The sequence below is a fragment of the Octopus sinensis genome, linkage group LG17 (assembly GCF_006345805.1).
Source record: "Octopus sinensis linkage group LG17, ASM634580v1, whole genome shotgun sequence".
NCBI lineage: Eukaryota > Metazoa > Mollusca > Cephalopoda > Octopoda > Octopodidae > Octopus > Octopus sinensis.
In genome coordinates, this window is record NC_043013.1 from 58968724 (window position 1) to 58983382 (window position 14659).

Here is a 14659-nt window from a genome sequence, read left to right on the forward strand (position 1 = left end):
GGTAATTCAGGGGCAGGTAATTCAAGGACAGGTAATTCAGGGGCATGTAATTCAAGGAGAGGTAATTCAGGGGCAGGTAATTCAGTGGCATCTAATTCAGGGGCAGGTAATTCAGGGGCAGATAATCCAGGGGTAGGTTGGGGTTATGTAATTCAGAGGCAGGTAATTCAGGGCATGTAATTCAGGGGCAGGTAATTCAGTGGCATCTAATTCAGGGGCAGATAATCCAGGGTAGGTAATTTAGGGGCAGGAAATTTAGAGGCAGGTAATTCAGGGCATGTAATTCAGAGGCAGGTAATTCAGTGGCATCTAATTCACGGGAAGGTATTTCAGGGGCAGATAATCCAGGGGTAGGTAATTCAAGGAGAGGTAATTCAGGGGCAGGTAATTCAGTGGCATCTAATTCAGGGGCAGGTAATTCAGGGGCAGATAATCCAGGGGTAGGTTGGGGTTATGTAATTCAGAGGCAGGTAATTCAGGGCATGTAATTCAGGGGCAGGTAATTCAGGGGCAGGTAATTCAGGGGCAGATAATCCAGGGGTAGGTAATTCAGGGGCAGGTAATTCAGGGGCAGGTAATTCAGAGGCAGGTAATTCAGGGCATGTAATTGAGGGGCAGGTAATTCCGGGGCAGGTAATTCAGGGGCATGTAATTCAAGGGCAGGTTATTCAGGGACATGTAATTCAAGGAGAGGTAATTCAGGGGCAGGTAATTCAGGGGCAGATAATCCAGCGGTAGGTAATTCAGAGGCAGGTAATTCAGGGCATGTAATTCAGTTGTAATTCAACGAAATCGTCGACGAAGATCCACCACCACTTGGTTTAAAACCTTTATTTCTAACAAAACATATGAAACTCAAAGCAACCAAAACCTATTCATTTATAACCGTGTTTAAAATTAAGGGGCAGGTAATTCAGAGGCAGGTAATTCAGGGGAATGTCATTAAGGGGCAGGTAATTCAACTAAATCGTCGTTGTTAAACGGCGAAGATTCACCACCACTTGGTTTAAAACCTTTATTTCTAACAAAACATGCCCCTTAATTTTAAACACGTTTATAAAAGAATAGGGTGGTATTGATTGCTTAGTGTTTCATGTTTTGTTAGAAATAAAGGTTTTAAACCAAGTGGTGGTGGATCTTCGCCTTTCGACAACGACGATTTTGTTGTTCAATCCACAGAATTACCTGCCCTTGAAATACAAGCCACTGAATAACCTGCCCCTAGAATTACCTGCCGCTGAATTACATGCCCCTGAATTACATGCCTCTAAATTACCTGCCCCGGAATTACCTGCCCCTTAGTTTTAAACACGTATATTAAAGAATAGGTTGGTTGCTTTGAGTTTCATATGTTTTGTTAGAAATAAAGCTTTTAAAGTGGTGGTGCATCTTCGCCGTTTGACAACGACGATTTAGTTGAATTAAGGGGCAGGTAATTCAGGAGCATGTAATTCATGGGCAGGTAATTCAGGCCATGTAATTCGGGGGCATGTAATTCTGGAGCAGATAATTCAGTGGCATGTAATTCTAGGGCAGGTAATTCAGGGACAGGTAATTAAGGGACATGTAATTCAGGGACAGGTAATTCAGGGGCATGTAAATCAGGGGCAGGCAATTCAGGGACAGGTAATTCAGGGTAATGTAAATCAGGGGCAGGTAATTCAGGGGCATGTTATGCAGGGGCAGGTAATTCAAAGGAATGTAATTCAGGGGCAGGTAATTCAGGGGCTTGTAATTCAGGGGCAGGTGATTCAGGGGCATCCACTTCAGTGTCATGTAATTCAGGGGCAGGTAATTCAGGGGTATGTAATTCAGGGGCAGATAATTCAGGGGCAGATAATCCAGGGGCAGATAATTCAGGGGAAGATAATCCAAGGGTAGGTAATTCAGGTGCAGGTAATTCAGAGGCAGGTAATTCCGGGCATGTAATTCAGGGGCAGGTAAGTCAGGGGCATGTAATTCAAGGGCAGGTAATTCTGGGGCATGTAATTCAAGGAGAGGTAATTCAGGGGCAGGTAATTCAGGGGCAGATAATCCAGGGGTAGGTAATTCAGAGGCAGGTAATTCAGGGCATGTAATTCAACGAAATTCAGAGGCAGGTAATTCAGGGCATGTAATTTAGGGGCAGGTAATTCAGGGGCATGTAATTCAAGGAGAGGTAATTCAGGGGCGGGTAATTCAGGAGCTGATAATCCAGGGGTAGGTAATTCAGGGGCAGGTAATCCAGGGGTAGGTAATTCAGGGGTAGGTAATTCAGGGGCAGGTAATTCAGAGGCAGGTAATTCAGGGCATGTAATTCAGGGGCAGGTAATTCAGGGGCAGATAATCCAGGGGTAGGCAATTCAGGGATAGGTAATTCAGGGGCAGGTAATTCAGAGGCAGGTAATTCAGGGGCAGATAATCCAAGGGTAGGTAATTCAGGGGTAGGTAATTCAGTGGCATCTAATTCAGGGGCAGGTAATTCAGGGGCAGATAATCCAAGGGTAGGTAATTCAGGGGCAGGTAATTCAGGCAGATAATCCAGATATAGGTAATTCAGGGGCACGTAATTCAGAGGCAGGTGATTCAGGGGCATGTAATTCAGGGGCAGGTAATTCAGTGGCATCTAATTCAGGGGCAGGTAATTCAGGGGCAGGTAATTAATGGGTAGGTAATTCAGGGGCAGTTAATTCAGAGGCAGGTAATTCAGGGCATGTAATTCAGGGGCAGGTAATTCAGTGGCATCTAATTCAGGGGCAGGTAATTCAGGGGCAGATAATCTAGGGGTAGGTAATTCAGGGGCAGGTAATTCAGAGGCAGGTAATTCAGAGAGATAATCCAGCTGTAGGTAATTCAGGGGCAGGTAATTCAGAGGCAGGTAATTCAGGGCATGTAATTCAGTGGCATCTAATTCAGGGGCAGGTAATTCAGGGGCAGATAATCCAGGGGTAGGTAATTCAGGGGCAGGTAATTCAGAGGCAGGTAATTCAGGGCATGTAATTCAGGGGCAGGTAATTCAGTGGCATCTAAATCATCTAATTGACTAATGCTCTCAGTTATGGTCACCATCCAGTGTCAAGTTGATCACAGAGCTCGATGCGATCCAACGTAGCTACACGAAGAAGATAGCCTCTATGCAGAATGTAAGCTACTGGGAAAGACTCAAGAGATTAAAACTATATTCCCTGGAGCGTAGGCGGGAAAGATATGCCATAATATACATCTGGAAGATCCTGGAGGGACGTGTCCTGAATTATGGCATCGAGAGTTACGCAAATGCCAGAACTGGGCGCCACAGCGTGGTGCCTACAACTCCAAACTTGTCATCAAGATGTAGGACAAGATTCTGTGATAGCCTGGGCTTCCTAGGCCCACAGCTCTTCAATATCCTCCCGAAGAACCTGAGAGACCTTCTTTGGCCGCTTCGATTTTGTTCCCTTCGGTTTGGACGTCTCCAGGGAAGAAATCAAGGGTGACTCTGTGTCAACAGGAGACCGTTTATCGTGGTCAGGTTTCATAGCTAAATCCGCCCCACTGGAGTTTTGACGACGTTTCTTCTTTTGGGGAGAACAACGGTCTTCAGGTGGGTTTGAGTCTACGCTCCTCAAATTAGGTTGGGGAACCTCCGGGACCGAAAAGGCAGATGAGGAAGAATCCGCACGGGAACGATCATGTGCAGAAACGACCGCCGGTTCCTTCGCCTTCTTTGGCCGCTTCGATTTTGTTCCCTTCGGTTTGGACGTCTCCAGGGAAGAAATCAAGGGTGAGTCTGCGTCAACAGGAGACTGTTTATTCAGTAAGAGAGCAACAACAGACTTTAGGTGCTCAACCTCTTGTTTGAGCAACAGCAGCTGCTCGTTGAGCTGACTACTCAGTTTCGATGCGTAGGTGGCTGACATGATGGATGGTTGACTAAAAACAATCTTCTATGGGCTCTAGAACAAATCGGGGTTAAATCAGGAACTAAAAACAGATGCAATCCTTGTAGGAGTAGACAACAGCAGACAAAATCTGAGAGAGTTTGGGCTGAGCCGAATCACAATCCAAGATTGAAAGCAGACGGTGCAACGAGTCGGGAACCCTTCCTAATTGTCTGAAGCAGCTTTAGGATAAGGGATAGTATGTCCAAACTTTAGAATATTGATATGCATGTAACATGTTCCACACGATTAAATATCATTTGACGTGCCATTTAGTACTTCAATAATTGCATCTGCGCATGTTTGTATATGTGTGAATACTGTGTTTATGTGCGAGAAGGCACATGTTTTTGTCTACTGTTAAATTAGATTATTAATTTTTCTTTTTTTTCTCACGTTTTTCCCTTTTAAAGTATTTCTTTTTAAAGTAAATTATACGTTGGAGGGAGGGCTGGGGGTTTGTTTTTATAGTAAATTCTCTTTTCTCCCAGCACAGAGAAAGAAAGGGATTTTTCGTTGGTGCCACCGGTATAATTCAGACACGGAGAAAGACATTTCGGTATCATCGTCAACTTGAATGTTTCTAATTGTAGCGATAGTAGTAACTGCAGTAAATTCTGATAGCAGCAGTAGTAATAGCTCATAAAGTGAGATGAAGAACGGTCGGTCAAATAGAGTTCAAATTGACCGCAACAGTGTTGATGGAACTTGTGAAACAGTGACCTTGACTTTGAGAAAAATCAAAGGAGGGGCCGACTATAAACAGTACTTGTGAATAGAGTCATGTACGAGCAGAGCGAAACTATAAATAGTATTTTTTCTTTTCTTTTTCTTTTATTTCCTTCTTATTCTCCACGTGCTTAATAATGCGATTGCAATAAAAGGTATGTCAAGGAGAAGATAAAGGTTAGCTGGTGTTTACGTCCATACTTTTAGCGTGCATTTAATTGTGGTGTCATACTTTTAGCGTGCATTTAATTGTGTTGTTACAATAAAGGCATTTTACATAATCTGATACTCAAGGAAGAGGTGACGGCAAAATGTTAATCCAGGGGTAGGTAATTCAGGGGCAAGTAATTCAGGGCATGTAATTCAGGGGCAGGTAATTCAGTGGCATCTAATTCAGGGGCAGGTAATTCAGGGGCAGATAATCCAGGGGTAGGTAATTCAGAGGCAGGTATTTCAGGGCATGTAATTCAGGGGAAGGTAATTCAGTGGCATCTAATTCAGGGGCAGGTAATTCAGGGTATGTAATTCAGGGGCAGGTAATTCAGTGGCAACTAATTCAGGTAATTCAGTGGTAATTCAGTGGCATCCAATTCAGTGGCAGGTAATTCAGAGGCAGGGAATTCAGGGGCAGATAATCCAGGGGTAGGTAATTCAGTGGCATCTAATTCAGGGGCAGGTAATTCAGGGGCAGATAATCCAAGGGTAGGTAATTGAGGGGCAGGTAATTCAGAGGCAGGTAATTCAGGAGCAGGTAATTCAGGGGCAGATAATCCAGGGGTAGGTAATTCAGGGGCAGGTAATTCAGAGGCAGGTATTTCAGGGTATGTAATTCAGGGACAGGCAAATCAGTGGCATCTAATTCAGGGGCAGGTAATTCAGAGGCAGGTAATTCAGAGCATGTAATTCAGGGACAGATAATCCAGGGGTAGGTAATTCAGGGGCAGGTAATTCAGGGCATGTAATTCAGGGGCAGGTAATTCAGGGGCAGGTAATTCAGAGGCATGTAATTCAGGGCATGTAATTCGGGGCAGGTAATTCAGTGGCATCTAATTCAGGGGCAGATAATCCAGGGGTAGGTAATTCAGGGGCAGGTAATTTAGGTTTGGAATTCTTTACCTTATTTTAAGGGAAATTCAAATTACTCACAGAAAGTAAATTTCCAGTAATTACGGTTGTTTATCAGTAATCTGCTGGGTTGTATTGGCTATTCTGTGTCTTGTGTGTCTTTGGCCGCTGAATTATCATGCCCTGAATTACCTGACTCTGAATTACCTGCCCCTGAATGATCTACCCCTGGGTCATCTGCCCCTGAATTCCCTGCCCCTGAATTCCCTGCCCCTGAATTCCCTGCCCCTGAATTAGATGCCACTGAAATGCCTGCGCCTAAATTACATGCCCTGAAATACCTGCCTCTGAATTACCTGCCCATGAAGTACCTACCCCTGGATTATCTGCCCCTGAATTACCTGCCCCTGAATTAGATGCCCTGAATTACCTGCCTCTGAATTACCTGCCCCTGAATTACCTACCCCTGGATTATCTGCCCCTGAATTACCTGCCTCTGAATTACCTGCCCCTGAATTGGATGCCACTGAATTACCACTGAATTACCTGAATTAGATGCCACTGAATTGCCTGCGCCTGAATTAAATGCCTTGAAATACCTGCCTCTGAATTACCTGCCCATGAATAACCTGCCTCTGAATTACCTGCCCCTGATTTACCTGTCTCTGAATTACCTGCCCCTGAATTACATGCCCTGAATTACCTGCCTCTGAATTACCTACCACTGGATTATCTGCCCCTGAATTACCTGCCCCTAAATTAGATGCCACTGAATTACCTGCCCCTGAATTACATGCCCTGAATTACCTGCCTCTTAAAAACCTGCCCCTGAATTACCTACCCCTGGATTATCTGCCCCTGAAATACCTGCCCTGAATTAGATGCCACTGAAATACTTGCCCCTGAATTAGATGCCACTGAATTACCTGAATTACCTGCCTCTGAATTACCTGCCCCTGAATTACCTACACCTGGATTATCTGCCCCCGAATTACATGCCCTGATTTACCTGCCTCTGAATTACCTGCGCCTGAATTACCTACCCTTGGATTATCTCCCCCTGATATACCTACCCTGAATTAGATGCCACTGAAATACCTGCCCCTGAATTAGATGCCACTGAATTACCTGAATTACCTGCCTCTGAATTACCTGCCCCTGAATTACCTACCCCTGGATTATCTGCCCCCGAATTACATGCCCTGAATTACCTGCCTCTGAATCACTTGCGCCTGAATTACCTACCCTTGGATTATCTGCCCCTTAATTACCTGCCCCTGAATTACCTACCCCTGAATTACCTGCCCCTGAATTACATGCCCTGAATTACCTGCCTCTATATAACCTGCCCCTGAATTAGCTGCCCCTGAATTAGATGCCACTGTATTACCTGCCCCTGAATTACATGCCCTGAATTACCTGCCTCTGAATTACCTGCCCTGAATTATCTGCCTCTGAATTACCTGCCATGAATAACCTACCCCTGGATTATCTGCCTCTGAATTACATGCCCTGAATTACCTGCCACTGAATTACCTACCCCTGGATTATCTGCCCCTGAATTACATTCAGGGGCAGGTAATTCAGAGGCAGGTAATTCAGGGGCATATAACCCAGGGGTAGGTAATTCAGTGGCATTTAATTACCTACACCTGCATTATCTGCCCCTGAATTAACTGCCCCATAATTAGATGCCACTGAATTACATGCCCTGAATTACCTGCCCCTGACTTAGATGCCACTTAATTACCTGCCCCTGAATTACATGCCCTGAATTACCTGCCTCTGAATTACCTGTTCCTAAATTACCAACACCTTGATTATCTGCCCCTGAATTACCTGCCCCTGAATTAGATGTCACTCAATTACCTGCCCCCGAATTACATGCCCTAAATTACCTGCCTCTGAATTACCTTCCCCTGAATTACCTACCCCTGCATTATCTGCCCCTGAATTACCTGCCCCTGAATTGGATGCCACTGAATTACCTGCCCCTGAATTACATGCCCTGAATTACATGCCCTGAATTACCTGCCTCTGAATTACCTGCCTCTGAATAACCTGCCCCTGAATTACCTACCCCTGGATTATCTGCCCCTGAATTACCTGCCTCTGATTATCTGCCCCTGAATACCTGCCCCTGAATTAGATGTCACTCAATTACCTGCCCCTGAATTACATGCCCTAAATTACCTGCCTCTGAATTACCTTCCCCTGAATTACCTACCCCTGCATTATCTGCCCCTGAATTACCTGCCCCTGAATTGGATGCCACTGAATTACCTGCCCCTGAATTACATGCCCTGAATTACATGCCCTGAATTACCTGCCTCTGAAGTACCTGCCCCTGAATTACCCACCCCTGAATTACCTGCCTCTGAATTCTGTGCCCTGAATTACCTGCCTCTGAATTACCTGCCCCTGAATTACCTACCCCTGAATTACCTGCCTCTGAATTACATGCCCTGAATTCCCTGCCTCTGAATTACCTGCCCCTGAATTATCTGCTCCTCAATTACCTGCCCCTGAATTACCTGTCCCTGAATTAGATGCCACTGAATTGCCTGCCCCTGAATTACATGCCCTGAATTACCTGCCTCTGAATTACCTGTCCCTAAATTACCTACCCCTGGATTATCTGTCCCTGAATTACCTGCCCCTGAATTACCTGCCTCTGAATTGCCTGCCCCTGAATTACCTACCCCCGGATTATCTGCCCCTGAATTAGATGCCACTGAATTACCTGCCCCTGAATTACATGCCCTGAATTACCTGCCTCTTAATAACCTGCCCCTGAATTACCTACCCCTGGATTATCTGCCCCCGAATTACATGCCCTGAATTACCTTCCTCTGAATTACCTACACCTGAATTACCTGCCCCTGAATTACCTACCCCTGAATTACCTGCCTCTGAATTACATGCCCTGAATTAACTGCCTGTGAATTAACTGCCCTTGAATTAGCTACCCCTGAATTAAGATGCCACTGTATTACCTGCCCCTGAATTTCATGCCCTGAATTACCTGCATCTTAATAACCTGCCCCTGAATTACCTACCCCTGGATTAGCTGCCCCTGAATTACCTGCCCCTGAATGAGATGCCACTGAATTACCTGCCCCTGACTTAGATGCCACTGAATTACCTGCCCCTGAATTACATGCCCTGAATTACCTGCCTCTGAATTGCCTGTCCCTAAATTACCTACACCTGGATTATCTGCCCCTGAATTACCTGCCCCTGAATTGGATGCCACTGAATTACCTGCCCCTGAGTTACATGCCCTGAATTACCTGCCCCTGAATTACATGCCCTGAATTACATGCCCTGAATTACCTGCCTCTGAAGTACCTGCCCCTGAATTACCCACCCCTGAATTACCTGCCTCTGAATTATGTGCCCTGAATTGCCTGCCTCTTAATTACCTGCCCCTGAATTACCTACCCCTGAATTACCTGCCTCTGAATTACATGCCCTGAATTGCCTGCCTCTTAATTACCTGCCCCTGAATTACCTACCCCTGAATTACCTGCCTCTGAATTACATGCCCTGAATTACATGCCTCTGAATTACCTGCCCCTGAATTACCAACCTCTGAATTACCTGCCTCTGAATTACCTGCCTCTGAATTACCTGCCCCTGAGTTACCTACCCTGGATTATCTGCGCCTGAATTACCTGCCCCTGACTTAGATGCCACTGAATTACCTGCCCCTGAATTACATGCCCTGAATTACATGCCCTGAATTACCAGCCTCTTAATAACCTACACCTGGATTATCTGCCCCTGAATTAACTGCTCCTGAATTAGATGAAGGAAATTAAGAGAAAGGTAATTCAGGGCATGTAATTCAGGGGCAGGTAATTCAGAGGCAGGAAATTCAGGGCATGTAATTCAGGGGCAGGCAATTCAGTGGCATCTAATTCCCTACTAATGCTCCTTACCATACCCCTAGATTATCTGCCCCTGAATTAGATGCCACTGAATTGCCTGCCCCTGAATTACATGCCCTGAATTACCTGCCTCTGAAATACCTGCCCCTGAATTACCCACCCCTGAATTATCTGCCCCTGAATTACCTGCCCCTGAATTACCTGCCCCTGAATTAGATGCCACTGAATTGCCTGCCCCTGAATTACATGCCCTGAATTACCTGCCTCTGAATTACGTTCCCTAAATTACCTACCCCTGGATTATCTGTCCATGAATTACCTGCCACTGAATTACATGCCCTGAATAACCTGCCTCTGAATTGCCTGCCCCTGAATTACCTACCCCCGGATTATCTGCCCCTGAATTAGATGCCACTGAATTACCTGCCCATGAATTACATGCCCTCAATTACCTGCCTCTTAATAACCTGCCCCTAAATTACCTACCCCTGGATTGTCTGCCCCTGAATTACATGCACCTGAATTAGATGCCACTGAATTACCTGAATTACCTGCCTCTGAATTACCTGCCCCTGAATTACCTACCCCTGAATTATCTGCCCCCGAATTACATCCCCTGAATTACCTTCCTCTGAATTACCTACCCCTGAATTACCTGCACCTGAATTACCTACCCCTGAATTACCTGCCTCTGAATTACATGCCCTGAATTAACTGCCTCTGAATTACCTGCCCCTGAATTAGCTACCCCTGAATTAGATGCCACTGTATTACCTGCCCCTGAATTACATGCCCTGAATTACCTGCATCTTAATAACCTGCCCCTGAATTAACTACCCCTGGATTAGCTGCCCCTGAATTACCTGCCCCTGAATTAGATGCCACTGAATTACCTGCCTCTGAAAATCGCAAATGTTTTCAGGTTAGAAAATGTCAAAATATTGCATCTGTGTAATTGAAAAACAACAAAAAATTTAGTGATCTCTTAGCTAATTATGAGTTAACTGATTGATAAAAAGCTTATATTTATCCAAGAGATCACTAAACTGGCAAAAGTTTTCAGGTTAGAAAATGTCAAAATGTTGCATATGTGTACTTGAAAAACAACAAAAAATTTAGTGATCTCTTAGCTAAATATAAGTTAACTGACTGATGAAAATCTTATATTTATCCAAGAGATCACTAAACTCGCAAAAGTTTTCAGGTTATAAAATGTCAAAATATTGCATATGTGTACTTGAAAAACAACAAAAAATTTAGTGTTCTCTAATTACATGTAAGTTAACTGATTGATAAAAAGCTTATATTTATCCAAGTGATCACTAAAATCGCAAAAGTTTTCAGGTTATAAAATGGGGTAGGTAATTCAGGGGCAGGTTATTAAGAGGCAGGTAATTCAGGGCATGTAATTCAGTGGCATCTAATTATGGGGCAGCTAATTCCGGGGCAGATAATCCGGGGGTTGGTAATTAGATGCCACTGAATTACCAACACCTGGATTATCTGCCCCTGAATTACCTGCCCTGAATTAGATGCCACTGAATTGCCTGCCCCTGCATTAGATGCCTCTGAATTACCTGCCCCTGAATTACATGCTCTGAATTACCTGCCTCTGAATTACCGGCCCCTGAATTACCTACCCCTGGATTATCTTCGCCTGAATTAACTTCCCCTGAATTAGATGCCAGTGAATTGCCTGCCTTTGAATTACATGCCCTGAATTACCTGCCCTGAATTACCTACCCCTGAATTACCTGCCCCTGAATTAGATGCCATTGAATTACCTGCCCCTGAATTACATGCCCTGAATTATAAGTTAACTGATTGAGAAAAACAACAAAAAATTTAGTGATCTCTTAGATAATTATAAGTTAACTGATTGATAAAAAGCATATATTTATCCAGTGATCACTAAAATCGCAAAACTTTTCAGGTTATAAAATGTCAAAATATTGCAGATGTGTACTTGAAAAACAACAAAAAATTTAGTGATCCCTTAGGTAAATATAAGTTAACTTATATTTATCCAAGAGATCACTAAAATCGCAAAAGTTTTCAGGTTATAAAATGTCAAAATATTGCATTTGTGTACTTGAAATACAACAAAAAATTTAGTGATCTCTTAGCGCAAAAGTTTTCAGATTATAATATGTCAAAATATTGCATATGTGAACTTGAAAAACAACAAAATATTTAGTGATCTCTTAGCTAAATATAAGTTAACTGATTGATAAAAAGCTTATATTTATCCAAGTGATCACTAAAATCGCAAAAGTTTTCAGGTTATAAAATGTCAAAATATTGCATATGTGTACTTGAAAAACAACAAAAAATTTAGTGATCTCTTAGCTAAATATAAGTTAACTGATTGATAAAAAGCTTATATTTATCCAAGAGATCACTAATATCGTAAAAGTTTTCAGGTTATAAAATGTCAAAATATTGCATATGTGTACTTGAAAAACAACAAAAAATTTAGTGATCTCTTAGCTAAATATAAGTTAACTGATTGATAAAAAGCTTATATTTATCCAAGAGATCACTAAAATCGCAAAAGTTTTCAGATTATAATATGTCAAAATATTACATATGTGTACTTGAAAAACAAGAAAAAATTTAGTGATCTCTTAGCTAAATATAAGTTAACTGATTGATAAAAAGCTTATATTTATCCAAGTGATCACTAAAATCGCAAAAGTTTTCAGGTTATAAAATGTCAAAATATTGCATATGTGTACTTGAAAAACAACAAAAAATTTAGTGATCTCTTAGCTAAATATAAGTTAACTGATTGATAAAAAGCTTATATTTATCCAAGAGATCACTAATATCGCAAAAGTTTTCAGGTTAGAAAATGTCAAAATATTGCATATGTGTACTTGAAAAACAAGAAAAAATTTAGTGATCTCTTAGCTAAATATAAGTTAACTGATTGATAAAAAGCTTATATTTATCCAAGAGATCACTAATATCGCAAAAGTTTTCAGGTTAGAAAATGTCAAAATGTTGCATATGTGTACTTGAAAAACAACAAAAAATTTAGTGATCTCTTAGCTAAATATAAGTTAACTGATTGATAAAAAGCTTTTATTTATCCAAGAGATCACTAAAATCGCAAAAGTTTTCAGATTATAATATCTCAAAATATTGCATATGTGAACATGAAAAACAACAAAAAATTTAGTGATCTCTTAGCTAAATATAAGTTAACATTGATAAAAAGCTTATATTTATCCAAGTGATCACTATAATCGCAAAAGTTTTCAGGTTAGAAAATGTCAAAATGTTGCATATGTGTACTTGAAAAACAACAAAAAATTAAGTGATCTCTTAGCTAAATATAAGTTAACTGATTGATAAAAAGCTTTTATTTATCCAAGAGATCACTAAAATCGCAAAAGTTTTCAGATTATAATATCTCAAAATATTGCATATGTGAACATGAAAAACAACAAAAAATTTAGTGATCTCTTAGCTAAATATAAGTTAACATTGATAAAAAGCTTATATTTATCCAAGTGATCACTATAATCGCAAAAGTTTTCAGGTTAGAAAATGTCAAAATATTGCATATGTGTACTTGAAAAACAAGAAAAAATTTAGTGATCTCTTAGCTAAATATAAGTTAACTGATTGATAAAAAGCTTATATTTATCCAAGAGATCACTAAAATCGCAAAAGTTTTCAGGTTATAAAATGTCAAAATGTTGCATATGTGTACTTGAAAAACAACAAAAAATTTAGTGATCTCTTAGCTAAGTATAAGTTAACTGATTGATAAAAAGCTTATATTTATCCAAGAGATCACTAATATCGTAAAAGTTTTCAGGTTATAAAATGTCAAAATATTGCATATGTGTACTTGAAAAACAACAAAAAATTTAGTGATCTCTTAGCTAAATATAAGTTAACTGATTGATAAAAAGCTTATATTTATCCAAGTGATCACTAAAATCGCAAAAGTTTTCAGGTTATAAAATGTCAAAATATTGCAAATGTGTACTTGAAAAACAACAAAAAATTTAGTGATCTCTTAGCTAAATATAAGTTAACTGATTGATAAAAAGCTTATATTTATCCAAGTGATCACTAAAATCGCAAAAGTTTTCAGGTTATAAAATGTCAAAATATTGCATATGTGTACTTGAAAAACAACAAAAAATTTAGTGTAAGTTAACTGATTGATAAGTTAACTGTAGTGTAAGTTAACTGATTGATAAAAAGCTTATATTTATCCAAGTGATCACTAAAATCGCAAAAGTTTTCAGGTTATAAAATGGGGTAGGTAATTCAGGGGCAGGTTATTAAGAGGCAGGTAATTCAGGGCATGTAATTCAGTGGCATCTAATTATGGGGCAGCTAATTCCGGGGCAGATAATCCGGGGGTTGGTAATTAGATGCCACTGAATTACCAACACCTGGATTATCTGCCCCTGAATTACCTGCCCTGAATTAGATGCCACTGAATTGCCTGCCCCTGCATTAGATGCCTCTGAATTACCTGCCCCTGAATTACATGCTCTGAATTACCTGCCTCTGAATTACCGGCCCCTGAATTACCTACCCCTGGATTATCTTCGCCTGAATTAACTTCCCCTGAATTAGATGCCACTGAATTGCGTGCCTTTGAATTACATGCCCTGAATTACCTGCCCTGAATTACCTACCCCTGAATTAGATGCCATTGAATTACCTGCCCCTGAATTACATGCCCTGAATTATAAGTTAACTGATTGAGAAAAACAACAAAAAATTTAGTGATCTCTTAGATAAATATAAGTTAACTGATTGATAAAAAGCTTATATTTATCCAGTGGTCACTAAAATCGCAAAACTTTTCAGGTTATAAAATGTCAAAATATTGCAGATGTGTACTTGAAAACAACAAAAAATTTAGTGATCCTTAGGTAAATATAAGTTAACTTATATTTATCCAAGAGATTACTAAAATCGCAAAAGTTTTCAGGTTATAAAATGTCAAAATATTGCAAATGTGTACTTGAAAAACAACAAAAATTTAGTGATCTCTTAGCTAAATATAAGTTAACTGATTGATAAAAAGCTTATATTTAT